Source organism: Apodemus sylvaticus, chromosome 18 (genome assembly GCF_947179515.1).
Source record: "Apodemus sylvaticus chromosome 18, mApoSyl1.1, whole genome shotgun sequence".
Lineage (NCBI taxonomy): Eukaryota > Metazoa > Chordata > Mammalia > Rodentia > Muridae > Apodemus > Apodemus sylvaticus.
The window spans coordinates 64609315-64635242 of NC_067489.1; positions in this window are offsets into that span (position 1 = coordinate 64609315).

The following is a 25928-nucleotide window of genomic DNA, read 5'->3' on the forward strand; positions in this document are numbered from 1 at the left end:
GGGATTATTTCAATCTTCTTATATTTGTTGAGGTCTGTCTTGTGACCAACTATATGATCTATTTTGGAGAAGGTACCATGAGGTGCTGAGAAAAAGGTATATTCTTTTGCTTTGGGATAAAAAGTTCTATATATATCTGTTAACTCCAATTGGTTCAAAGCTTCAATTAGTTTCATTGTCTCCCTGTTTAGTTTCTGTTTTCCTGATCAGTCCATTGGTGAAAGTGGAGTGTTGAAGTCACCCACAATTATTGTGTTAGGTGCAATGTGTACTTTAAGCTTTAGTAAAGTTTCTTTTATGAATGAGGGCGCCCTTGTATTTGGGGCATAGATGTTCAGGATTGAGAGTTCTCCTTGTTGGATTTTTCCTTTGACCAGCAAGTAGTGACCTTCCATGTCTCTTTTGATGACTTTAGGTTGAAAGTCAATTTTATCTGAAATTAGAATGGCAACTCCGGCTTGTTTCCTGGGACCATTTGCTTGTAGAATTGTCTTCCAGCCTTTTACTCTAAGGTAGTTTTTGTCTTTGACATTGAGGTGTGTTTCCTGTAAGCAGCAAAATGTAGGGTCCTGTTTATGTAACCAGTCTGTTAGTCTATGTCTTTTTATTGGGGAATTGAGTCCATTGATGTTAAGAGATATCAATGAGTAGTGGTTATTGCTTCCTAACATTTTTTATTTTAATTTTATATGTGTGTGGTTATCCTCTTTGGGTTTGATGAAAGAAGCTTAATATCCTGCTCTTGCCAGGGTATAGTTTCCCTCATTGTACTGGTGCTTTCCCCCTATTAACCTTTGTAGGGCTGGGTTTGTAGAAAGATATTGTATAAATTTGGTTTTGTCGTGGAATATCTTGGTTTCTCCATCTATAGTAATTGAGAGTTCCGCTGGGTATAGTAGTCTCGGCTGGCATTTGTGTTCTCTTAGAGTCTGCATGAGCTCCGCCCAGGATCTTCTAGCTTTCATGGTCTCTGGTGAGAAATCTGGTGTAATTCTGATAGGTCTTCCTTTATATGTTACTTGCCCTTTTTCTCTTACTGCCCTAAGTATTCTTTCTTTGTTTAGTCCATTTGGGGTTTTGATTATTATGTGACGGGAGGTATTTCTGTCCTGGTCCAGTCTGTTTGGAGTTCTGTAGGCTTCTTGTATATTCATGGGCATCTCTCTCTTTAGGTTAGGGAAGTTTTCTTCCATAATTTTGTTGAAGATATTTGCTGGCCCTTTAAGTTGTAATTCTTCATTCTCATCAATACCTATGATCCTTAGATTTGGCTTTCTCATTGTATTCTGGATTTCCTGGATATTTTGGGTTACAAGCTTTTTGCATTTTGCATTTTCTTTAACTGTTGAGTCCATGGTTTCTATGGTATCTTCGGCATCTGAGATTCTTTCTTCTATCTCTTGTATTCTGTTGTTTATATTTGCATCTACGGTCCTTTGTGCTTTCTTAATTGTTTCTACTTCTGTTTTTAGATCCTGAAAATTTTTGCTCAGTTCTGTCATTTGCTTGTTTGTGTTTTCTTCTAATTCTTTAAGCAATTTTTGTGTTTCCTCTTTCATGACTTCTGCCTGTTGATCAAGGTTCTCCTGTATTTCTTTAAGTGATTTTTGCGTTTCCTCCTTATTGGCTTTTGTATTCTCCTGAATTTCTTTTAATGATTTTTGTGTTTCCCTTTTAAGGGCTTCTAACTTTTGATCCATTTTCTCCTGAATTTCTTTAAGTATGTCCTTCATGTGTTCCTGTACTAGCATCATGACCAGTGATTTTAAATCCAAATCTTGTTTTTCTGGTGTGTTGGGGTATCCAGGACTTGCTAATGTTGGAGAATTGGGTTCAGATGCTGCCATAATGCCTTCGTTTCTGTTAGTAATGTTCCTACATTTGCCTTTAGCCATCTGGTTCTCCCAGGAGTTAGATGGTCTTATTGTCACTGGCTGGAGCTTCAACCTACTGTGGATCTTTAAGGTTATTTCTGCAACACTGGATGACTGGGTTTCTTCTGGCACAGATTATTGATATGCTGGCTTCCTCTTTTGTGCCTTTGGAGCCCTTCTCAATCTTGCCTCGAGCAATGCTATACTTAGGTTGTCAAGGTCAACCAGGTGTTCTCTGTCTGCTCTATTATGAAGGGAAGAAGTTGTGGTGGGGGTCACTCCCTCTGTTGATTCTCACATAGGACGCAGGTCCTATGATGGACTGACTGGCTTGCAGATGAACCGCCTATGTGGTCAGTTCCTGAGTGCAGGCAGACCCCTGGCAGTTTGCACCACCAGAAATCTAAGGCTCAGGGTGTTACAGTACCTAGAGATCCTTTTGTGTCCCTGCAGACAGCGAGTTTGGCCGTGGGGCTTCTCTCCTTCTACAGCTTCCTGGGCAGTACACAGGCCCTGAGCCCAGCGGGCTGGCAGACAAATCTGCCTAGGTGCTCAGTTCCTGAGTGCAGGCAGACCCCTGGCAGTTTGCACCACCAGAAATCTAAGACTCAGGGTGTTACAGTACCTAGTGATCCTTTTGTGTCCCTGCAGACAGCAAATATGGCTGCGGGGCTTCTCTCCTTCCACAGCTTCCCGAGCTGGCGGGCTGGCAGACAAAAGCCACCTAGGTGCTCAGTTCCTGAGTGCAGGCAGACCTGGTTTAAATTTTTACTTCTCCTTTTTTTCATTTATGATGTGAACACTGCTAAAAAACATCTTTCCAGCTTGATTTAGCAATGTTTTTGAGATGCATTTTCAGCAATGAAAGCTATTCAAACCAAATATGTAAACTAAGCTTAAAATGCTTTAAACCCCTACATTACACTCTATTAAACAAGTAGTAGGTAAGATAAGGAGGAAGGATATTCAACAACTGTGCTATCATTAAATACTAACAACTGAGTGAATGTTCATGAAACTATTGCTAATCATTAAAGTTTTTAAATACTAATCACTCCTTTTGTTGAATACATCTATATTATACATTTTATCTGAGGCTCATATTGTACAGTAATTTTGGATCTTATAAAGTATCATTCACCTGTAAATAAATGCCATGATTTTATTTAAGCCAAGAAGTATAAATTAGCTGTCAATGTAAGAAAAGGCAAAATAGGAGCAATAGGATGGGTATTTTTTTTCTTTAGATTTTACACGCATAAGCAAAATCTTTTGGATCCTGGTTGTCTTTTAATCTTATGGCTGACTTAGGCACTGTGGCCATTCAGCTGTGCTGTGATTTGTGACTTCATTGGGCTTCACCGGATTAAGTTCTGTGGTTGTTCCAAAGCCAGGCGCTCCTGCAGTCACTTCTGAGTCCCGAGCTCACTTAGCACTGCATACTAGCATGGCAGAGGTCTGCAGTGCAAGGCTTGCTTAGTGCTCGTGTAGGCACACAACACTGCCACCAATCATCTTTACTGTATATGCCAAGAAAGACAGTCACAAATGTACCTAAATAACATAACACTATGTTGTAGACATTTGTTTTACAGAGAATGGACAAAAATTCTAAGAGTTCCTCTTGACTTTAAAGGTATCTGCCTTTAAAAACTACTCAGTTATACAAACTAGTTCAGCAAATAATGCAGATCTTCTTGATGAATCATTGTATATATTACTCAAGTAATAGATAAATATATATGTGTGTCAAACAATGGTGTTGGAACTAAGGTTTTGAAAGCTAGATCTAGTTTTCAGCCCCTATGAATTCCTATGACTCCTTTCATTTGCCTTGATCCCCTTTACAATCTGAAGGTTTTCCTTGATAGCACTCACAACCCTCAGAGTAAAGACCCAAGATAGAGTAGTAGGGCCACACATCACTGCTGCCTCTAGTGTCTAGGAGCTGTGTGTAGTGAGAATTTTGGTTTCTTTTAAAACCCAGTTATGTTATGTGAGTATATTTTTTTGTTTACATGCCAGATGTAGAATATGGGGCTGCTTTAGATTGTCCACAGCTGCTATCTGTGATTTGTCTTGTGCTCTAGGAGAGGCATGATTTTTCCAGCTACAGATAAAACTATCTGTATTGGGAATTCTGGGGACCGTTGAGAAGGTATAAAGTTGAGAGCCTCAGAGGGCCTGTGGTGGCTGCTGCTCCCTGCTGCTGCTGATTCCTGCTGTTGTTTTTGCTATTGCTGGATTGCATTGCTGGCCTGCTGGCCTGCTGGCTTGCTAAACTGCTGGATTGCTAGACTGCTGGACTGCTGGGGTGCTGGTTGCTGGTTGGAGATATTCTAAAGATGAAGACAGGACTTGCCCACAAGGAGCTCAATGCCCCTAATCAGTGAGTGTGAAGTAGTCTAAAATGGTCTATGCCCCCTTTCCGTCCTAAGCTTCTTTTTTGAATACCTAGTATTGGGGGGGTTGGAAGGAATTGGGGTGGAGAAGAGGGGTAAATATAGCAACCCAATAAAGCAGCACCAAAAATATACCCACAGCTATGTGCTAAGATTTCAATTTTGCTTTCCTTGATTTCTTTTGATCTCATGCTATAGGTGGTCCATTAAACAGCATTCTCACCTATAGGATAGGAGATGCTAACAAGAAAGCTGGCCCACTCTGACTTGTTAAGGTAGTAATAAATTTGTGCCAAAAGTATGACATCTAACAGTTTTGATTTTGTACATAAAAGGTTTAGCGTCTGGTGAGATGGGTTAGTGGGTAAAAGTGTTTTCTCTAGAAGAGTGGGCTATGCATTCAAATCTCTGAATCAGGACCCTCACAAAAAGCTAGGCTTGGCTATGTGTGCACATAACTAAAGCCCCGGGTATAGAGGCAGGCTAATTCCAAGAGCTCACTGGCAAAATTCCAAGAGCTATCCCAGCAAAATGGCAAAGTCCCACTTAGCGAGAGATCCTATCTCAAGGTAATGAGGCAAAAGATGGCAGAGGAAGACACCTGGCATCTTCCACCAGCCTCTGCATGTGTGTGTGTGTGTGTGTGTGTGTGTACTTTCACATAATGGAGGCAGTCCAATGCTGTTCTTAAACCTATTGTCATGATTAAAAACAGATAGTCTAACATCATATTTATTTTAGGTGTTTGAGAGTAAATTTTACTCTGCTGTCTATGTTATAAATAAAATTTTCTATTTGAACAATCTCACCCAAACTATACATTATTTAAATATTTTACAAAATAAAAAATTTGTTAGCAAAATACAATATTTACAAATGCTTTGGTTTAGAACTTAGGACGTTTACCAGAATTTATTTCTACAGTCAAAGGTCCTCTACATTTAGTTGTTTTTCCAACCACTTGATGCAAGATTGCTTCCTTATTTGTCTGTGGTCTCCACTCACAGTATTCCCACCCTTTGACTTGCACTCAGAGCAGCCGCTGTGTATACAGAAGTTGCCAGGGCTCTGTTCATCTGCGAAAAGCTCACTTTGAATTCTGTCCTTTGATTTCTGTACCCATTGCGTTACCGAGGCTTCACAGGAAACTGCGGCCTTTGATTTTGTCCTTATTTCCCTCATTGTCGTCTTTATACAGGCTAACTGAAGCAGAAGGACTTTTTTTTTCATATGTGGAAAAGCAATTTTATCACAAGAGTGTTGTGTGTTTACTTTCAGTCTATTTCCTGTTGATGGGAAGAAAATAGCAAATCAAAATTGATTAAAGAAGCAAATCTCAATAGGACCAAGAGCTCATCAGTGCAGGCGACCAGCTTGCTTTAGGTATCCCTGTGGATTGCCATGATAGCAGTCGTCACAGTTGGTTCCCTACCCTCCAAGCATTTACGTGGGCTCTGGGGATCCAGGTTCTAGTCCTTCTGCTGTGGTACCAAGTACTTTATTCACTAGCCATCTCCCCTGGCTTTGCTTTTGCTTTTGATGCAGATGCTTCGTGGATGTGATCGGTCCAATTATTATTATTATTTTTTTAATTTTCTTTAAGAACCTTTATTTTCTTCTGGTTATTATAACCATACAAACATTAATCAATTCCTTTTTTTTAAAAAAAGTATAGAATAGAGTTTATTTAGGGCATGGCGAGGGGAGTTAAGAGAGTAGTAGAGGCAGAGAAATGCAGAGGAGAGAAGAGAGAAGTAGAGGCCGGTCATGACCACGTGGAGAGAGGTAGGGGAGGGAATGGGGAATGAGGAGGAGTAAGGGGACAAGAGACAAAAGAGAGAGAGAGAGACAAGAAAGTAAGAGACTAAGCACATTAATCAATTCTTATAATCAAACTCTCGGTTCACATTCTGAGGAAAACTCCTGGGTGTGCTGGCCTGAACTGATGAAGGAACCCAGCTAACATCCCAATAATCTAAAATGAAACTCAATCTGAAGTAATGTGGCAGGTAGCCTCACTGAAGCTCTCACTATAGGCTTCAGTCTAAACCTTAATTAACAGGAATCTTAGTCCATTTCATTTGTTTAAACAAAACAACAGGCCGATTTATACAAAACAGGGATTTTCCTTTCTGGTGATTCCATGGGTGGTAACTTTAAGCCTAAAGTGCTAGCAGATTCTGTTTTCCTTTTGTATTCATTGAGCACAAGTGAAAAACTTTGGTATTATCAGGCACTTATGAGGGTTGTCAGTCATTTGGCAAAGGTTCCACTCTCATACCCTAATCATTTCTACAACTATACAACATTAATTGTACCCTAACCTACTTCTTAATACCATTACACTAGAGTTATGTTTCAACATAGGAAGTCTGGAAAAGTCACAGCATTCTGTGTGTAGTAACAATTTTCACTGATGAAATGAAGAACATTCAATTTATAGTTAATGCCTCAAGTTATTTACCACTGCTTTTATAAACTAGGAAAGAGAATCTGTAGAGTTGGGCTGTTGAGATGGCTTCGTTTATTAAGGCACTTGCCACCACGCCTGACAACCTGAATTTAATTCCTAGGACCTATGTGATATAAGAAGAGAACCAACTCTTATAAGTTGTTCTTTGACCTCTATGAGCACACACACATGCACATTGTCATGCATGTGCACACACAAGTACTATAATAAAATAAAATAAAAAATGAAAAGGAACCCAGGGAATTGAGGGAATCTTCATTTTTCAGAAGATCCTGGTAAAATTATTGATTACCTCTAGCCTTAAGGTGTTTCTCTCATTTGATTCCATCGAGAAGCTAGCTGAATTTTATTACGAAAAATATTATTGTACTCCATTGTGTATATAGACCACATTTTTTGTATCCATTCTTCCATTGAGGGACACCTGGGTTCTTCCCAGCTTCTGAGGTAAGAGGGCTTATGGGACTTTCAGTCGGGGAGTGGGGAGCCAGAAAAGGGGAAATCATTTGAAATGTAAATAAAAATATATCTAATAAAAAAAGAAGGAAAAATATTATTGTAACCTGTCTGCTTATATTTATTGCTGCGGGGATAGTCAATACTAATCTCAAGTATTAATGCAGAAGAATGTTTGTACCCGATCCTTTTTTGTAGGTAGATGGATATAGTAATGACTGAGAAGCAGTAAGTGGCATGAGTAGTATGGTTGCCATGGCAAAACCTGTATAGGACAAATGGCATAACGGGAAAAGTGGGTATTTCTAAATGATACTGAAGCAGCAAAGAGAAGCCTCACAGAGAAGCGGTGGAGGAACTGAGCTGTAAGGATGATTAGCCATTCCACGAGTGGACAGCAGTGAGGACTGGCTGTGGTACCAGCGTAACAATGAGAGGTCAGCATGTTCTTTTCTCAGAACCAGAAGGAATGCAATGTGACCAGGGGAGGTTTTGTGCACTTAGAGCGCTCCATCCATCTTGCTGAGAACACCGGTTCTATTTTTCAATTGTTGTAAAGTTCTGAGCAGTTTTGAAGCAGAATGAGCAAATTTACGCGTTAGAAAACCTGTGCTGAGCACAGTGCCGTCGCTGCTGCCAAAGCGCCCACCTAGAAGGCTGAGGCAGACACTGTTAGGTTCTTACATTCCAGTTCCCCTTCCTCGTGAGCACACATTAGATAGTATTCTTACTTCTGAAGGGGAGGGTAAGGCCATGGGATTGAGTTTTAGCGGGAAAGTGAACAATTGTGTGCTGCTTCCAGGTGCAGGATGCGAAGACCATCAAAACCTGCCTCCTCTTCATCCCTGGGGAATAATAACATAGACCATTAGAGAAGAGCTTGTGTCTGTTGATTGGTATTTGACGATGAACCACCCATGAAATTAGAATATCTATTTGATCATTTTGTCAGGGAAAATAATTCATTCTGTCAATCCCTGAGATCTTGGATTCAATTGGTTATTTTTTAGCCTATCTGCAATCTATTGCCATACATAAATATTGTATTACCTTTTCTCATCTCATCCTGAGGTTTAAAGGAAAACCTTCCACTTCCCCAGTCAGTATAAAGCTATGCATGGGTTGTTGCACAGCACCGTCCCCAGTCAGGATGATGTTAGTTGTGGGTTGCCTTTTGTGATCTCTGTTGTGTTGAGGGACATTCCTTTATGCTTCATTTGCTACAAGGCTTATTGTATTATTTCTTTTTTCATGAACAGATATCAAATCTTATCAAATGCATACACTCCTTATACCTGCTAAAATGATCATATGCTATTTTTCACCTGATTCTGCCAAAGAGGTATATCACATTTGCTGATTTGCATATATTAAACACTTCTTTAATCTGAGAAGCTTATATGATGCTGACTGATCTTTTAAATTTTTTACTGAATTCAGCTTGCTGGTGTTTTGCAGAATATATTTTATGTAAGTATTCATAGAAGATATTAGCATTTCATTTCCTCTTTGGGCTATATATTTGTCTAGGTTTTGGTATTAATGTAATTCTGTCCTTATAGAATGAGCTTTGAAAAATCCCATTATGTCAATGAAAAAAAAGATATGGAAAGAATTAGTGTCATATTTTCATTAAATATTTGGTAGAATTCAATAGAAAGTCACAGGGCACTGTGTCATTTGATGGGAAATGTCTTATGGCTACTTTAATCTCTTTGCTCTTTGTTGCCCTCTTCAGACTTCCTATTTTTTTAATCTAATATTGATGACCAGTGTGTGTCCATGAATGTATTTACTGAACCTGAAATTTTGAAGCAGACTAACATGATCAATTTTATGTTTTAGAAAAATTGTGCTGATCATAGTGGCTAGTCCTGCTGTCCAAGAGTTCAGGTAGAAGGTATGTTCTTTCTGAATTTTACATGGAAGATTATTAAATTTGTTTATTTTTGGTCATTCTTTCTGTCATTTGACATGCCTTACTGTGGCTAAAGGCCACTTACTTGTCTTATTTATTTTCTGGTCAGAAGTGTGATTCTTTTTTCTGGGCTAATGAAAAGACAGCATTATCAACTAAATGGATTCCCCCAGAGCTCCCACCATGACCAAGGAGGATGCTAGGACAGCAAGGCAGAGAGGGTGGGTGGTCAGGGGAGCACCCTCACAGACGCAGTGGGTGGAGGATGGAGGATGAGGGATAGGATGGTGATTTGCAGAAGGGAAACTGGGAAGGAGGACAACATTTGAAATGCAAATAAATAAAATAACCACAAAAATAAAAGACAGCTGAATTGATCTTAAGGAAACTCACTCTCCATGATGTATGTATCTTAAACTAGGAAGCACTGAGAAACAGAATTCACTTCTTCTACTATAGAAAATGTTGAAGAAATGTCAGGCTGGGCGTTTTGCATACACAAGTGCAGGAGTGCAAGATGCTCATTAAAAAGTATTAGTTGCATTCAGCACACTGAGTTGTGATTACAATATCTTCTAATTCTCCCAACTTTCCCATCTAATAAACTTCATGATCGGCTCCAACCCTTACCCTATTCAGTGATCTGGTTATATAATCAGAGATGCAGGGAAGCATACCTGGAGATGCAGGGACATATACCTGGGGATGCAGGGAGTTATATCTGAGGATGCAGGGATGCATATCTAGGGATCTGAGCTCAGTACTTGTGTTTACACAGCCATTTTCACAGATCCTTGAATAAATATTTTTATCTTTTATTGAACAATGAATTTTCATATGTTATATTTTGGTTACATTTCCCCTTTCTCTACTCCTTCCAGTTCCTTCTTGCTTTCTCTCTTGTCTGTATCCGTACGCTTTCTATCTCTCTGCAGGACAAAATAGGCATTTAAGTAATAATAATAAAATAAAATAAAATAAAATATAAAATAAAATAAACCAAACAGACCAGAAGATGACAAAACAATGAAACAAGAAAAAAAAAACCAAAGAAAAATCACAAAAAACATATATAGAGGTAGAGACACACACATTCACACACATAGGAATCCCATGAAAAACCAAACAAACAAAAAGAAGTTGTAATATATCTGCAAGGGATGTCTAAGAAAAACAAATAATGCTGACTTAACATTATGAGACAAAGAACCTCCAAAGTGGTTGTTGAGTTTGTATTGTGTTGGTCATCTTTTGCTATAGGCATCAGGCCCGCCACTTAGAATGGTTTGTTTTCACAGTGGGATTCCTTGGGAGACAACTAATTTTTATTTTGCAAGGAGCTATCAGTGGGAGATAGCTTCTGGATTAGGACATGAATTCAGTTTTCCTTTCAGCTCTATGATCTCTCTGGTGTAGACTCATGCAAGCCCTTTGCACGCCATCATAGTCCCTAAGTTCATGGGTGTGCCAGCCTTTGTGTCTAGAAGGCCTTGAGTCCTTGCTTTCCTCCCTTCCCTCTGGTTCTTACATTCTTTCTGCTTCCTCTTCCATGCAGCCCCCTGAGACCTGAAAGGAAGGATTTGATGGCGACAACCTGTTTATGGTCAAGGTTTCCAAAGTCTCTCATTCTCTGAATAATGCCTGGCTCTGGGTCTCTGTATTTGTCTCCATCTGTGGAGCACGAAGCTCCTATGATGATGGCTGAGCAGAACACTAATGTCATTAGGAATCATTTTATTGCTATATATTTTTTAAATTATTTTTTAGAACAATAGTATTTGGGTTTATTTTAGGTCTTTGGGCTATCTAGTACCAAGTTATTGGCCATCAAGCAGAGTTGAGTATGGGTTCCATCTCACAGAGTGTGTCTTCAGTCAAATCAGGTTGATTTGATTGATTGATTACCCCCATAAGCTTTGTGCCCCATAACTTACTGACAGGATGCCAATGGAGATCAGAGGGTTTGTGGATGGGTTAGTGTTTATATGTGTCTTTTGGTAGTATGCAGCATTTTCTCTTGTAACAAAGATGCTAATATGTAGGGGCAAAGGCTCTATGCCAGTTTGGGCTGTTTGAGGATTCCCATGAAACCTGTTTGCCCAATAACTTAATTAGATATAACTCAGTCTCAAACTGCAAGCTCCATTTAGTGACAAGAGATGGTCACTTAGGACTTTGCATCCTCAGTTACATGGTAGCTTCATTTAGATTGCCTTCATGTGTGTGTGTGTAAAATCTTAATATATAATATAATATAATATAATATAATATAATATAATTAATATATATTTTACATATATAATATATAATATAATATAATATAATATAAAATATATAATATAATATATAATATAAAATCTTTTACTGTATTATGTTGTTACACTAGTCCTCCAGTGGTCCTTAATTTTAGCTCTCTCTCCCTGCATTCCCTCCCTTGTCCCCATCTCCCCCGCTTCTCTTCTCCGCTCGATCCCCTGTTCCAGTGCCCCACACCCATCCATACATAATTGTATACTCTATTTCCCTTTCCTAGGGAATCTATCCATCCTTCCCCACTCTGTTACTCTATATGCTATTCCATTGCTTTACAGATTGTAGCTTGGTTATTACTGAATTAACAGCTATAATGCACATATAAGTGAATACATACCACATTTGTCTTTCTGGGTCATGGATACTGTACATCAGGTCTCTAGACCTTAGTGTGACTCCATGATGGAAGTACAATTCAGGCCTTAAAACTCAGCACATAGTAGTATCATCTTCAAAAAAAAATAGCAACAATAACCTAATATATCAGAATCCATAGTTCTGGGAAAGTCTCTAAATGTACTAACTTTGCTTTTGACTTCTGTAGCTCTGCTTCAGACTAACTGTTCTTGTTAACTGAAGTGTATTAACCAGGATACAGTTTTTGTGCTTAAAAGCTCACCTTGAGAAAGACTTAAGGATACCTAACACTGAGTATAGTTAATGGCTGTTTAATGAAGGTTTTCTGTGGCTTAAAAAACCCACAATATAACTCACTCAGGATTAATTTCTTTTTTGCTGATTCTATCCATTTACCTGTGAAATTCATGATTTCTTTCTTTTTTTGCTAAGTAATAATCCATTGTGTAACTATGCCACACTCGTTTTATTTACTCTAATGTTGAAAAGTATCTAGTAGTTTCCAATTTCTGGCTCTTATGAATGGAGCAGCAATGAGCACAGCTGAGCCAGGGTCTCTGTGGTATATGCCCAAAAGTGGTGTAATTGGTTCTTGAGGTAGACCAAGTCTCATCTTCCTCAGGGACTGTGACATTGATCTCCACAGTGGCTGTACAAGTTCATGAAATTCTTAAGCAAATGGATGGGACTAGAAAATATCATCCTGCATGAGGTAACCCAATCACACACACACACACAAACAAAACCAAACAAACATATGGTATGCACTGACTGATAAGTGGATATTATCCCAGAAGCCTGGAATACCCAAGATACAATTCACAGACTACATGAATCTCAAGAAGATGAAAGACCAAAGTGTGGGTGCTTCAGATGTAGGATTAGTAAAGATCTTTTCCCAATTTGTTGGTTGCCATTTTGTCCTATTGACAGTGTCCTTTGCCTTACAGAAACTTTGCAGTTTTGAGGTCCCATTGTGGATTCTTGTTCTTAGAGCACAAGCCACGGGTGTTCTGTTCAGGAACTTTTTCCGTGTGCCCATGTGTTCAAGATTCTTCCCCACTTTCTCCTCTATAAGCTTCAGTGTGTCTGGTTTCATGTGGAGATTCTTGATCCATTTGGACTTGAGCATTGTACAAGGAGATAAGAATGGGTCGATTTGCATTCCTCTACGTGTTTACTGCCAGTTGAACCAGCACCATTTGTTGAAAATGCTGTCTTATTTCCACTGGATGTTCTTAGCTCTTTCACAAAAGATCAAGTGACCATAGATGTGTGTGTTCATTTCTGGGTCTTCAATTTTATTCCACTGATATACCTGCCTATCACTGTACCAATACCATGCAGTTTTTAGCATAATTACTCTGTAGTACAGCTTGAGGTCAGGGATAGTGATTTCTCCCAGAAGTTCTTTTATTGAGAATAGTTTTCACTATCCTGGGTTTTTTGTTTTTCCAAATGAATTTGAGATTTGCTCTTTCTAAGTCTATGAAGAATTGAGTTGGAATTTTGGTGGGGATTGCATTGAATCTGTATATTGATTTTGGCAAGATGGCCATATTTACTATATTAATCCTGCCAAACCAGGATCATGGAAGATCTTTCCATTTTCTGAGATCTTCTTCAAATTCTTTCAGATTCTTGAAGTTCTTATCATACAGATCTTATACTTGTTTGGTTAGAGTCACACCAAGATACGTTATATTGTTTGTGACTATTGTCAGGGTGTCATTTCCCTAAATTCTTTCTCACCATGTTTATCCTTTGAGTATAGGAAGGCTAATGATTTTTTTTGAGTTAATTTTATATCTGGCCACTTTGCTGAAGTTATGAGCTGTAGGAGTTCTGTGGTGTAGTTTTTGGGGTCACTTAAGTATACTATCATATCATCTGCAAATAGTGATATTTTGACTTCTTCCTTTGCAATTTGTATCACTTTGACCTCTTTTTGTTGTCTAATTGGTCTAGCTAGAACATCAAGTACTATATTGAATAGATAGAGAAAGAGGGAAGCTTTTAGTCCCTGATTTTAGTGTGATTGCTTCAAGTTTCTCTCCATTTAGTTTGATGTTTGTTACTGGTTTGCTGTATATTGCTTTTACTATGGGGCCTTGAATTACTGATCTTTCCAAGACTTTTAATTTGAAGAGATGTTAGATTTTGTCAAATGATCTTTTAGCATCTAATGAAATAACCATGTGGGTTTTTTTCTTTGAATTTGTTTATTTAGTGGATTATGTTGATGGATTTCCATATATTGAACCATTCCTGCATCCCTGACATGAAGTCTACTTTATTATGGTAGACGATCATTTTGATGTGTTCTTCGATTCAGTTGACAAGAATTTTATTGAGTATTTTTGCATCAATAGTCATAAGTGTCTTAGCCAGGGTTTCTATTCCTGCACAAACATCATGACAAAGAAGAAATGTTGGGTAGGAAAGGGTCTATTCAGCTTACAGTTCCAAATTGCTGTTTATCATCAAAAGATGTCAGGACTGGAACTCAAGCAGATCAGGAAACAGGAGCTGTTGCAGAGGCCTTGGAGAGATGTTTCTTCCTGGCTTGGTTTCCCTGGTTTGCTCAGCCTGTTTTCTTATAGAAGCCAAGACTACCAGCCCAGAGATGGTACAATCTACAAGGGGCCCTCCCCACCTTGATCACTAACTGAGAAAATGCTGCACAGCTGGATCTCATGGAGGCACTTCCCAACTGAAGTTTCTTTCTCTGTGACAACTTCAGCCTGTGTCAATTTGACACACAAAACCACCCAGTACAATAAGGGAAATTGATCTGAAGTTTTCTTTCTTTGTTGGGTCTTTGTAAGGTTTTGGTATCAGCATAACTGTGGCTTCATAGACCACATTGGGTAGTGTTCCTTCTGTTTTTATATTATCGAATAATTTGAAGAGTATTGGTATTAGGTGTACTTTGAAGGTCTGATAGAACTCTGCATTAAATTCATCTGGTCCTGGGCTTTCTTTAGTTGGGAGACTATTAATGACTGCTTCTATTTCATCAGGGCATCAGGGGTTATGGGACGGTTTAGATGGTCTATCTGATCCTGATTTAACTTTGGTATTTGGTATCTGTCTAGTAAATTGTCCATTTCATCCAGATTTTGCAGTTTTGTTGAGTATAGACATTTGTAGTAGGATCTGATGATTTTTTGAATTTCCTCAGTTTCTGTTGTTATTTTTCCCTTTTCATTTCTGATTTTGTTAATTTGGATACTGTCTCTGTGCCCTCTGGTTAGTCTGGCTAAAGGTTTATCTATTTGTTGATTTTCTCAAAGAACCAGCTCCTGGTTTTGTTGATTCTTTGTATAGTTCTTTTTGTTTCTACTTGGTTGATTTCAGCCCCAAGTTTATTTCCTGCCTTCTGCTCCTCTTGGGTGTATTTGCTTCTTTTTGTTCTAGAGCTTTCAAATGTGCTGTTAAGCTGCTAGTGTATAATCTCTTGAGTTTCCTTTTGGAGGCACTCAGAACTATGAGTTTTCCTCTTAGCACTGCTTTCATTGTGTCCCATAAGTTTGGGTATGTTGTGCCTTCTTTTTCATTAAATTCTAAAAAGTCTTTAATTTCTTTCTTTATTTCTTCCTTGACCAAGGTATCATTGAGTTCATCATTGTTCAGCTTCCATGTGTATATGGGCTGTTGTTTTCGTTGCTCAATCTATAGTGATCTGTTAGTGTCCATGGGATTATTTCAATTTTCTTATATCTGTTGAAGTCTGATTTGTGACCCACCCACTATATGGTCAATATTGGAGAAGGCACCATGAGGTGCTGAGAAGAAGATATATTCTTTTGATTTAGGATGAAGTGTTTTATAGATATAGATAATGTTAAATCCATTTGCTCTGTAAGTTCTATTAATTTCTCTGTGTATTTTCACTGTGTTTAGTTTGTGTTTCCATCATCTGTTCATTGATGAGTGTAGGGTGTTGACATCTCCCACTATTATTGTGTGATGTGCAGTGTGTGTTTTTAGCTTTAGTAAAGTTTCTTTTATAAATGTGGGTGCCCTTGTATTTGGATTGTAGATGTTCAGAATTGAGAGTTTTTCTTGGTAGAGTTTTCTTTTTATGAGTATGAAGTGTCCTTCCCTATCTTTTTTGATGACCTTTGGTTGAAAGTTGATTTTGTTTGATATTAAAGTGGCTATTCCAGCTTGTTTCTTGGGTCCATTTGTTTGGAAAAGTGTTTTCTAGCCCTTTACTCTGAGTTAGCATTTTTCTTTGACACTTTGCAGGTGCATTTCCTGTATGCAACAAAATCCTGGACCCTGTCTATCTATCCTTTCTGTTAGTCTTTGTCTTTTTTAATTTGGGGATTGAGCTGATTGATATTAAGAGATATTAAGGAAGTGTGACTGATGCTTCCTGTTATTTTTATGTCATTTTTATGTTTGTGTAGATATCTTCTTTTGGGTTTGTTGAAAGATTAGTTTCTTGCTTTTTCTAACATGTAGTTTCTCACCTTGTGTTGGCATTTTCCGTCTACTGTTCTTTGTAGGGTCAGATTTGTAGAAAGATATTGTATAAATTTGGTTTTGTCATGGAATATCTTGGTTTTTCCATCTATGGTAATTGATAATTTTGCTTGGTATAATAGTCTGAACTGGCATTTGTGTTTTCTGAAGGTCTGTATAAGATCTGCCCCAGATCTTCTAGCTTTCATAGTCTCTGGCGACAAGTCTGGTGTAATTCTGATAGGTCTGCCTTTATATGTTACTTGACCTTTTCCCCTTACTGCTTTTAATATTTTTTCCTTGTTTTGTGCATTTGCTGTTTTTACTACTATGTGATTGGAGCGATTTCTTTCCTGGTCCAATCTGTTTGGACGTCTGTAGGCTTCTTTTATGGTTATGTGCATCTCTTTCTTTAGGTTAGGGAAGTTTTTTCTATAATTTTGCTGAAGATATTTACTAGCCCTTTAAGTTGGGAATCTTCACTCTCATCTATACCTATTGTCCTTATGTTTGGTCTTCTCATTGTACTCTGGATTTCCTGAAAGTTTTGGGTTAGGATCTTTTTGCATTTTGCATTTTCTATGACTTTTGTATCAATGTTTCCTATGGTATCTTATGCACCTGAGAGTCTCTCTTCTATCTCTTGTATTCTGATGATGATACTTGTATCTATGATTCCTGATATCTTTCTTAGGTTTGCTATCTCCAGGGTTGTCTCCCTTTGTGATTTCGCTTTTGTTTCTATTTCCATTTTTATATCCTGGATGGCTTTGTTCAATTCATTCATGTGTTTTTGTGTATTTTCCTATAATTCTTCAAGTGCTTCCACCTGCTTACCTATGTTCTCCTGTATTTGTATATTGTAGTGTGTTTCTTTAAGGGAGTTATTTATGTCTGTCTTGAAGTCCTCTATCATCATCATGTGATGTGATTTTAAATCAGAGTCTTGTTTTTCTGATGTGTTGGGGAATCCAGGGCTCACTGTATTGGAAGAACTGAGTCCTGTTGATATCACATAGCCTTGATTTCTGTTCCGTATGTTCTTCCTCTTGCCTTTTGCCATCTGGTTATCTCTGGTGTTAGCTCTTCTTGCTGTCTCTGACTGTGGCTTTATCCTCTTGCAAGCCTCTGTGTCAATACTCCTGGGAGACCATTTCTCTCTGGGAGGAATTTGGGTAGGAAGACCTGTGGTACAGGGTCAGCTCTGGGGTGTAGATAGAAACCAGAAGGATTCTGTCCCCAGCTGCTCCTTGGTTCCTGTGTTCTGATGGCTCTGCGAGGGTTCCTCTTGGGCCAGGAGTTTGAGCAGATGTGGTGGTCTTACCTGTACTCACAGGTGTGTTGGCTTTCCTGAAAGACCAGCTGTTTCCTGGTGGTATTTTATTATACCTGGTAGTACTGGACACAGGATCCAGTCTGGGTGTAGACAGGAACTGGAGGCTCCTGTTCCAGGCCATTCCTTGGTTTCTGTATCCTGATGGTTCCGGGTGGGTCCCTCTGAGCAGCAGTGATGGTTTTACCTGTGCTCACAGGCTTGTTGGCACTCCTGGGAGGCTAGCCTTCTCCTGGAGTTATTTGAGTATGGAGCCCTGTGGCAGAGGATCAGCTCAGGGCCAGAGGGAAACAGGAAGTCTCCTGGCCTGGCTTAATTTGTATTTCTATGATGACTAAGGTTGTTGAACATTTCCTTAGGTGTTTTGCAACAGTTGTTTCTTTTTTTTTGGAAATACTCTGTTTATATCAGTACTCCAATTTTAATTGGGCTATTTGTTTTCTTGATATCTAGGTTTTTGAAGCTCATTATACTTTTGTTTTTGTTTTTTGGATATTAGTCCTCTATTGAATGTATAGTTGGTAATTTTTTTTTTCCTATTTTGTACTCTGCTGCTTTGTTTGAAGGATGGTGTTCTTGGCTCTGCAGAAGCTTTAAAGTTTCAGGAAGTCACTTTTATTAATTGTTCATCTTGGTGCCTGAGATAATGGTATTCTGTTCAGAAAGTCCCCTATTCTGAGATATTTAGGGCTATTCCTCACTTTCTGTTCTATCAAGAACAATGTATCTGGTTTTACATTAAGATTTGATCGAGTTTGATAACACTGTTTGTTGAGATGCTGTTTTGTTTTTAAATAAAAAATCAGGTGTCCATATTTGTGTGACTGTGTGGATTTATGTTTTGTTCTTCAGTTTGCCTCCATTAATAGTTGTGCCTGTTTTTGTACCAGTACCATTACACACACACACACACACACACACACACACACATTATATCTCTGTAGTACATTTTAAGTTCAAAGACTATTATACCTCCAATAGTTCTTTTATTATTCATAATTATTTTATCCATTCTGGAATTTTTTATCTGTGTCTACATATAAAACTGAAGTTCTTCCTTTCAGCATCTGTGAAGAAATGTTTTGGAATTTTATTGGGGATTTCATTGAATCTGTAGGTTGCTTTTGGTAGAATGGCAATATTATCTTTAAATGAAGATTCTTTGACTTCTTTCTTCCAATTTGTATCTCCTTGATCTCCTTCAGTTGTCTTATTGATCTAGACTTTGAGTGTTATATTGAATAGGTATCAAGAGAGTAGACAAGCTTGTCATGTTCCTGATGGTATAAGACAGAATCTCAGGGTAGTTTTAATTTGTATTTCCCTTATGGCTGAGGCTGCTGTACATTTAAGTGCTTCTCAGCCATTTGAGTTTCCTCTTTTGAGGATTCTCTTGAATAAATATTTTAAGACCATTCACCATTACAATATATCTGCTTGACAGAATTATGAATTAAATTTATGTGCTCTTATAATTCACTAGACATTAAAATAAATGTACAAAGAGCTCCACCAGAGCATAAAGGAGATCTGAAATACTGTTCATGCAATGTTCTTGATTTTTGCATTTTAGGAAATATAGATTCATCACATTTTATGAACCACTTCCTTTAAGTATTTACTGGATGAGATACTTTGCTTAACAATCTGCTTCCTTTAAGCTACCTTAAAGCACCTGCAATGTAGAATGCATGTTATGTTGAGAAGCTTTCAGAAAGCAAGGCAGAAAAGATTATTAGTATTTAATTTAGTGAACTGGAAAAATGCAAGAAAGGCTTTCATAGTCCAGAAAGATAGTGTGAACATATCAATATAAATATTTCATATTTATATTCTTACCATGATACTGCTCAAACTCTGCATATATAACTAAATATAGGCACACAACATTGTCTCTTATGGAATCAGTGTGAATACAGTAATTATGAAATGAGCAGTATTCTTTAAGGGAGGTACCCTGAGAAGGTTTGCTATCATAGTTAATACATGATATTCTAGGCTGAAAGTTTCTGCCTAAATAATGAGCTGTTGCCGTTTTAGGGATGACAACTTTTCTTTTAAGTTATGAGTATAACTTATTCATTTAAGGATGAGTGAAGTAGTTCTGGGTAAATTTTGACTGAAGGCAGCAGTTTCCTTAGCAAAGTAATTGCTTTGTGATGTCTTTCATTGGGCACAAGTTGAGACCTTCAATCAGACTAATTGTGATTTTTCTTTCCCCTGGGCACAAGAGTGACTTGTAGCCCCATGATACTGATTGCATGGTACATGATTGATTACATGTATGTAACACATTTCTACAAGTCTTATCTAAAGTCAATTGTATCAGCAATTAAACTTGCTTAGTCTGGTTGAATTGTTCTAGTTATTATAAAATTTCAACACAAACTTGCACATAATAGAAAATACTAAATAAATACTGAGATAATAAATAGTGGGCAGATCTGTTCATGTGTGTGCCAGCTGGTCATGGGTCCTGTGCCCTCTGAGTTATCAGCATTTTGATGGTGTATTAGTTTGGGTTCTCTAGAGTCACAGAACATATGGATAGTCATATATAGTTAGGAAATTTGTTGATGACTTACAGTCTATAGTCCAACTCCCCAACAATGGTCAGCAGCAGCTGTGGATGGAAGTCCAAGGATCTAGCAGTTTCTCAGTCCCACGAGGCAAGCAGGCAAGGAAGAGTGAGAGAGCATAAATCTTCCTTCTTCCAATGTCCTTATATATCTCCAGCAGAGGGTGCAGCCCAGATTAAAGGCTGTAGGTCTACAACAGAGGGTGTGGCCCAGATTATTGGCATGTGGGTCTCCAGGAGAGGGTGTGGCTCAGATTAAAGGTGTGTGCATCCATGCCTTTAATCCCAAAAGATCTTGAACTCGGAGATCTCCTTGTCTTAGCCACCATGCTTCAAGATCTCCATACCAAGATCCAGGTCAGAAACTTATATCTCTGAGCCTCCAAATTAGGATCATAGGTGAGTCTTCCAATTCTAGACTGTAGTTCATTCCAGATATAGTCAAGTTGATAACCAAGAATAGCCACTACAGAGGGACTCCCCACTACCATCTTTGCTCCATGACAGAGCAGTAGGGGAGCACCAGGTTCACTGAGACAACCCAAGTAAAACATTGCTTGGGGCAAGACACATCAGGGCCCCAACGGTACACAAGAGGAAGGCAGCACATCAGCAGTCTGTGCCAGGGGAATCCCAGTCATCCAGTGTCTCAGAAATAGCCTTACAGGCTCACAGGAGGTTGAAGCACCAGCAAGTGACAACACGACTAACTAACACCAGTGGGAACTAGATGGCTAAAGGCAAACCTAGGAACATTACTAACAGAAACCAAGGAAATATGGCAGCATCTGAACCCAATTCTCCAACAACAGCAAGTCCCAGATAACCCAACACACCAGAAAAACAAGATTTGGATTTAAAATCACTGGTCATGATAGTGTTAGTGGAACACATGAAGGACATAAATAAATCTCTTAAAGAAATTCAGGAGAAAAATGATCAAAAGTTAGAAGCCCTTACAAGGGAAACACAAAAATCATTTAAAGAAATTCAGGAGAATATGGGTCAAAAGATAGAAACTAATAAGGTAATAAGGAGGAAATGCAAAAAAAAAAAAAAAAAACCTTAAAGAAATAAAGGAGAACTTTGGTCAACAGGCAGAAGTCATGAAAGAGGAAACACAAAAATGTCTTAAAGAATTACAGGAAAACACAAACAAGCAAGTGAAGGAACTGAGCAAAACCATCCAGGATCTAAAAACAGGAGTAGAAACAACTAAGAAATCACAAAGAGACAAAGCTTTGGAGATAGAAAACCTTGGGAAGAAGTCAGGGGCCATAGATGCAAATATCAACAACAGAATACAAGAGATAGAAGAAAGAATCTCAGATGCCAAAGATACCATAGAAACCATGAACTCAACAGTCAAAAATAATGGAAAAAGTAAAAAGCTTGTAACCCAAAACATCCAGGAAATCCAGGACACAATGAGAAGGCCAAACCTAAGGATTATAGGCATAGATGAGAGTGAAGATTTACACCTTAAAGGACCAGCAAATATCTTCAAAAAAATTCTGGAAGAATACTTCCCTAACCTAAAGAGAGAGATGCCCATGAATATATAAGAAGACTAAAGACTGGACCAGACTCAAAACAGACTGAACCAGAACAGAAATACCTCCCATCACATACTAATCAAAACCCCAAATGTACTAAACAAAGAAAGAATACTAAAGGCAGTAAGAGAAAACGGCCAAGCAACATATAAAGGAAGACCTACCAGAATTACACCAGACTTCTCACTAGAGACCATGAAAGCTAGAAGATCCTAGGCAGATCTCATGAAGACTCTAAGAGAACACAAATGCCAGCCAAGACTACTATACCCAGCAAAACTCTCAATCACTATAGATGGAGAAACCAAGATATTCCATGAAAAAACCAAATTTACACAATATTGTTTCACAAACCCAGCCTTACAGAGGATAATAGGGGGAAAACACCAATATAAGGAGGGCAGCTACACCCTAGAAAAAGCAAGATACTAACCTTCTTTCATCAAACCCCAAAGAAGATAACCACTCAAATATAAAATTAACATCAAAAATGACAGGAAGCAATAATCACTATTTCTTAATATCTCTTAACATCAATGCACTCAATTCCCCAATAAAAAGACATAGACTAACAGCCTGGATATGTAAATAGGACCCTACATTTTGCTGCATACAGGAAACATACTTCAGTGTCAAAGACAAACACTACCTTAGAGTAAAAGGCTGGGAGACAATTCTACAAGCAAATGGTCTCAGAAAACAAGCCGGAGTTGCCATTCTAATATCAGATAAAACTGACTTTCAACCTAAAGTCATCAAAAGAGAGAAAGAAGGACACTTCTTGCTGGTCAAAGGAAAAATCACCAAGAAGAGCTCTCAATCCTGAACATCTATGCTCCAAAGGCACCCTCATTCATAAAAGAAACTTTACTAAAGCTCAAAGCACACATTGCACCTAACACAATAATTGTGGGTAACTTCAACACTCCACTCTCCTCAATGGACCGATCAGGAAAACAGAAACTAAACAGGGACACAGTAAAACTAATTGAAGCTTTGGACCAATTGAATTTAACACACACACATTATATATATATATATATATATATATATATATATATATATATATATATATATATATATATATATATATATATATATATATACATACATATACAACATTTCATCCCAAAACAAAAGAATATACCTTTTCTCAGCACCTCATGGTACCTTCACCATAATCGATCATATAATTGGTCACAGGTCAGACCTCAACAAATATAAGAAGATCAAAATAATCCCAGCATCCTATCAGATCACTATGGAGTAAAAGTGGTCTTCAAATAGCAAAAAAAATAACAGAAAGACCACATACACAAGGAAACTGAACAATACTCTACTCAATGATATCTTGGTCAAGGAAGAAATAAAGAAATCAAAGACTTTTAGAATTTAATGAAAATGAAGGCACAACATATCCAAATCTTTGGGACATAATGAAAGCAGTGCTAAGAGGAAAACTCATAGCCCTGAGTGCCTCCAAAAAGAAAATGGAAAGAGCATACACTAGAAACCTAAAGGCACAACTGAAAGCCCTGGAATAAAAAGAAGCTAATTCACCCAGGAGGCAAAGAAGACAGGAAATCTTCAAAATCAGGGCTGAAGTCAATCAAGTAGAAACAAAGAGAACCATACAACGAACCAACAAAACCAGGAGCTGGTTCTTCAACAAGATAGATAAACCCTTAGCCAGACTAACCAAAGGGCACAGAGACAGTATCCAAATTAACAAAATTAGAAATGAAAAGGGAGATATAACAATGGAAACTGAGGAAATTCAAAAAATTATCAGACCCTACTACAAAAGCCTATACTCAACACATCTTGAGAATCTGGAGGAAATGGACAATTTCTTAGACAGATACCAAATACCAAAATTAAATTAGGATCAAATAGATCAGGTAAACAGTCCCACAACCCCTAAAGAAATAGAAGGGGTCATAGAAAGCTTTCCAACCAAAAAAAAGCACAGGACCAGATGGCTTCAGTGCAGAATTCTATCTGACCTTCAAAGAAGACTTAACACCAATACTCTTCAAACTATTCCACAAATTAGAAACAGAAGGAACATTACCCAACTCATTCTACGAAGCCACAATTACGCTGATACCAAAACCACAAAAAGATCCAACAAAAAAAGAGAACTCTAGGCCAATTTCCCTTATGAATATCGATGCAAAAATATTCAATAAAATTCTTGCCCACTCAATCCAAGAACACATCAAAACAATCATCCACCATGATCAAGTAGGCTTAATCCCAGGGATGCAGGGATGGTTCAATATACGGAAATCCATCAATGCTATCCACTATATAAACAAACTCAAAGAAAAAAACCACATGGTCATTTCATTAGATGCTGAAAAAGCATTTGACACAATTTAGCATTCTTTCATGCTAAAAGTCTTGGAAAGAACAGGAATTCAAGGTCCATATCTAAACATAGTAAAAGCAATATACAGCAAACTGGTAGCCAACATCAAACTAAATGGAGAGAAACTTGAAGCAATCCCACTAAAATCAGGGACTAGACAAGCCTGCCACCTTTCTCCATATCTTTTCAATATAGTTCTTGAAGTCCTAGCTAGAGCAATTAGACAACATAAGGAGGTCAAAGGTATACAAATTGGAAAGGAAGAAATCAAACTATCACAATTGGCAGATGATATGATAGTATACTTAAGTGACCCAAAAATCTCTACCAGAGAACTCCTACAGCTGATAAACAACTTCAGCAAAGTCGCAGGTTATAAAATCAACTCAAGCAAATCACTAGCCTTTCTATACTCAAAGGATAAGCAGACTGTGAAAGAAATTAGGGAAATGACACCCTTAACAATAGCCACAAACAGCATAAAGTATCTTGGTGTGACTCTAACCAAACAAGTGAAAGACCTATACAAAAAGTACTTCAGATCTCTGAAGAAGAAAATCAAAGAAGACCTCCGAAAATGGAAAAATCTTCCATGCTCATGGATTGGCAGGATTAATATAGTTAAAATGCCCATCTTTCCAAAAGCAATATACAGATTCAGTGCAATCCCCATCAAAATCCCCACTCAGTTCGTTATAGAGTTAGAAAGAGCAATTATCTAATTCATCAGGAATAACATAAAACCCTGGATAGCTAAGACTATTCTCAACAGTAAAGGAATTTCTAGGGGAATCAGTATGCCAGACCTCAAGCAATACTACAGAGCAATAGTGTGAGAAACTTCATGCTATTGGTACAGTGTCAGACAGGTAGATCAATGGAATAGAACTGAAGACCCAGAAATGAACCAACACACCTATGGCCACTTGATCTTTGACAAAGGAGCTAAACCTATCCAGTGGAAAAAAGATAGCCTTTTCAACAAATGGTGCTGGTTCAATTGGAGGTCAGCATGCAGAGGAATGCAAATTGATCCATTCTTATCTCCTTGTACTAAGCTCAACTCCAAGTGGATCAAGGACCTCCACATAAAACCTGACACACTGAAACTAATAGAAAAGAAACTGGGGAAGACCTTTGAGCACATGGGCACAAGGGGAAAGTTCCTGAACAGAACTTTAGCTTATACTCTAAGATCAAGAATTGACAAGTGGGACCTCATAAAATTACAAAGTTTCTGTAAGGTAAAGGACACTGTCAAAAGGACAAATTGGCAACCAACAGATTGGGAAAGGATCTTCACCAACCCTAAATCCAAAAGAGGGCTAATATCCAATATATACAAAGAACTCAAGAAGTTAGACTCCAGAAAACCCAATAAGCCTATTAAAAATGGGGTACAGAGCTAAACAAAGAATTTTCTCCTGAAGAACTTCAGATGGCTGAGAAGTACCTGAAGAAATGATCAACATCATTAATCATTAGGAAAATGCAAATCAAAACAACCCTGAGATTTCACCTCACACCAGTCAGAATGGCTAAGGTTAAAAACTCAGGAGATAGTAGGTGTTGGTGAGGATGTGGAGAAAGAGGAACACTCCTCCACTGCTGGTGGGATTGTAAGATGGTACAACCACTATGGGAATCAGTCTGGCAGTTCCTCAGAAAACTGGACATTACACTTCCGTAGGACCCTGCTATACCTCTCCTGGGCGTATACCCAGAGGATTCCCCAGCATGCAATAAGGACACATGCTCCACTATGTTCATAGCAGCCTTATTTATAATATCCAGAAGGTAGAAAGAACCCAGATGTCCCTC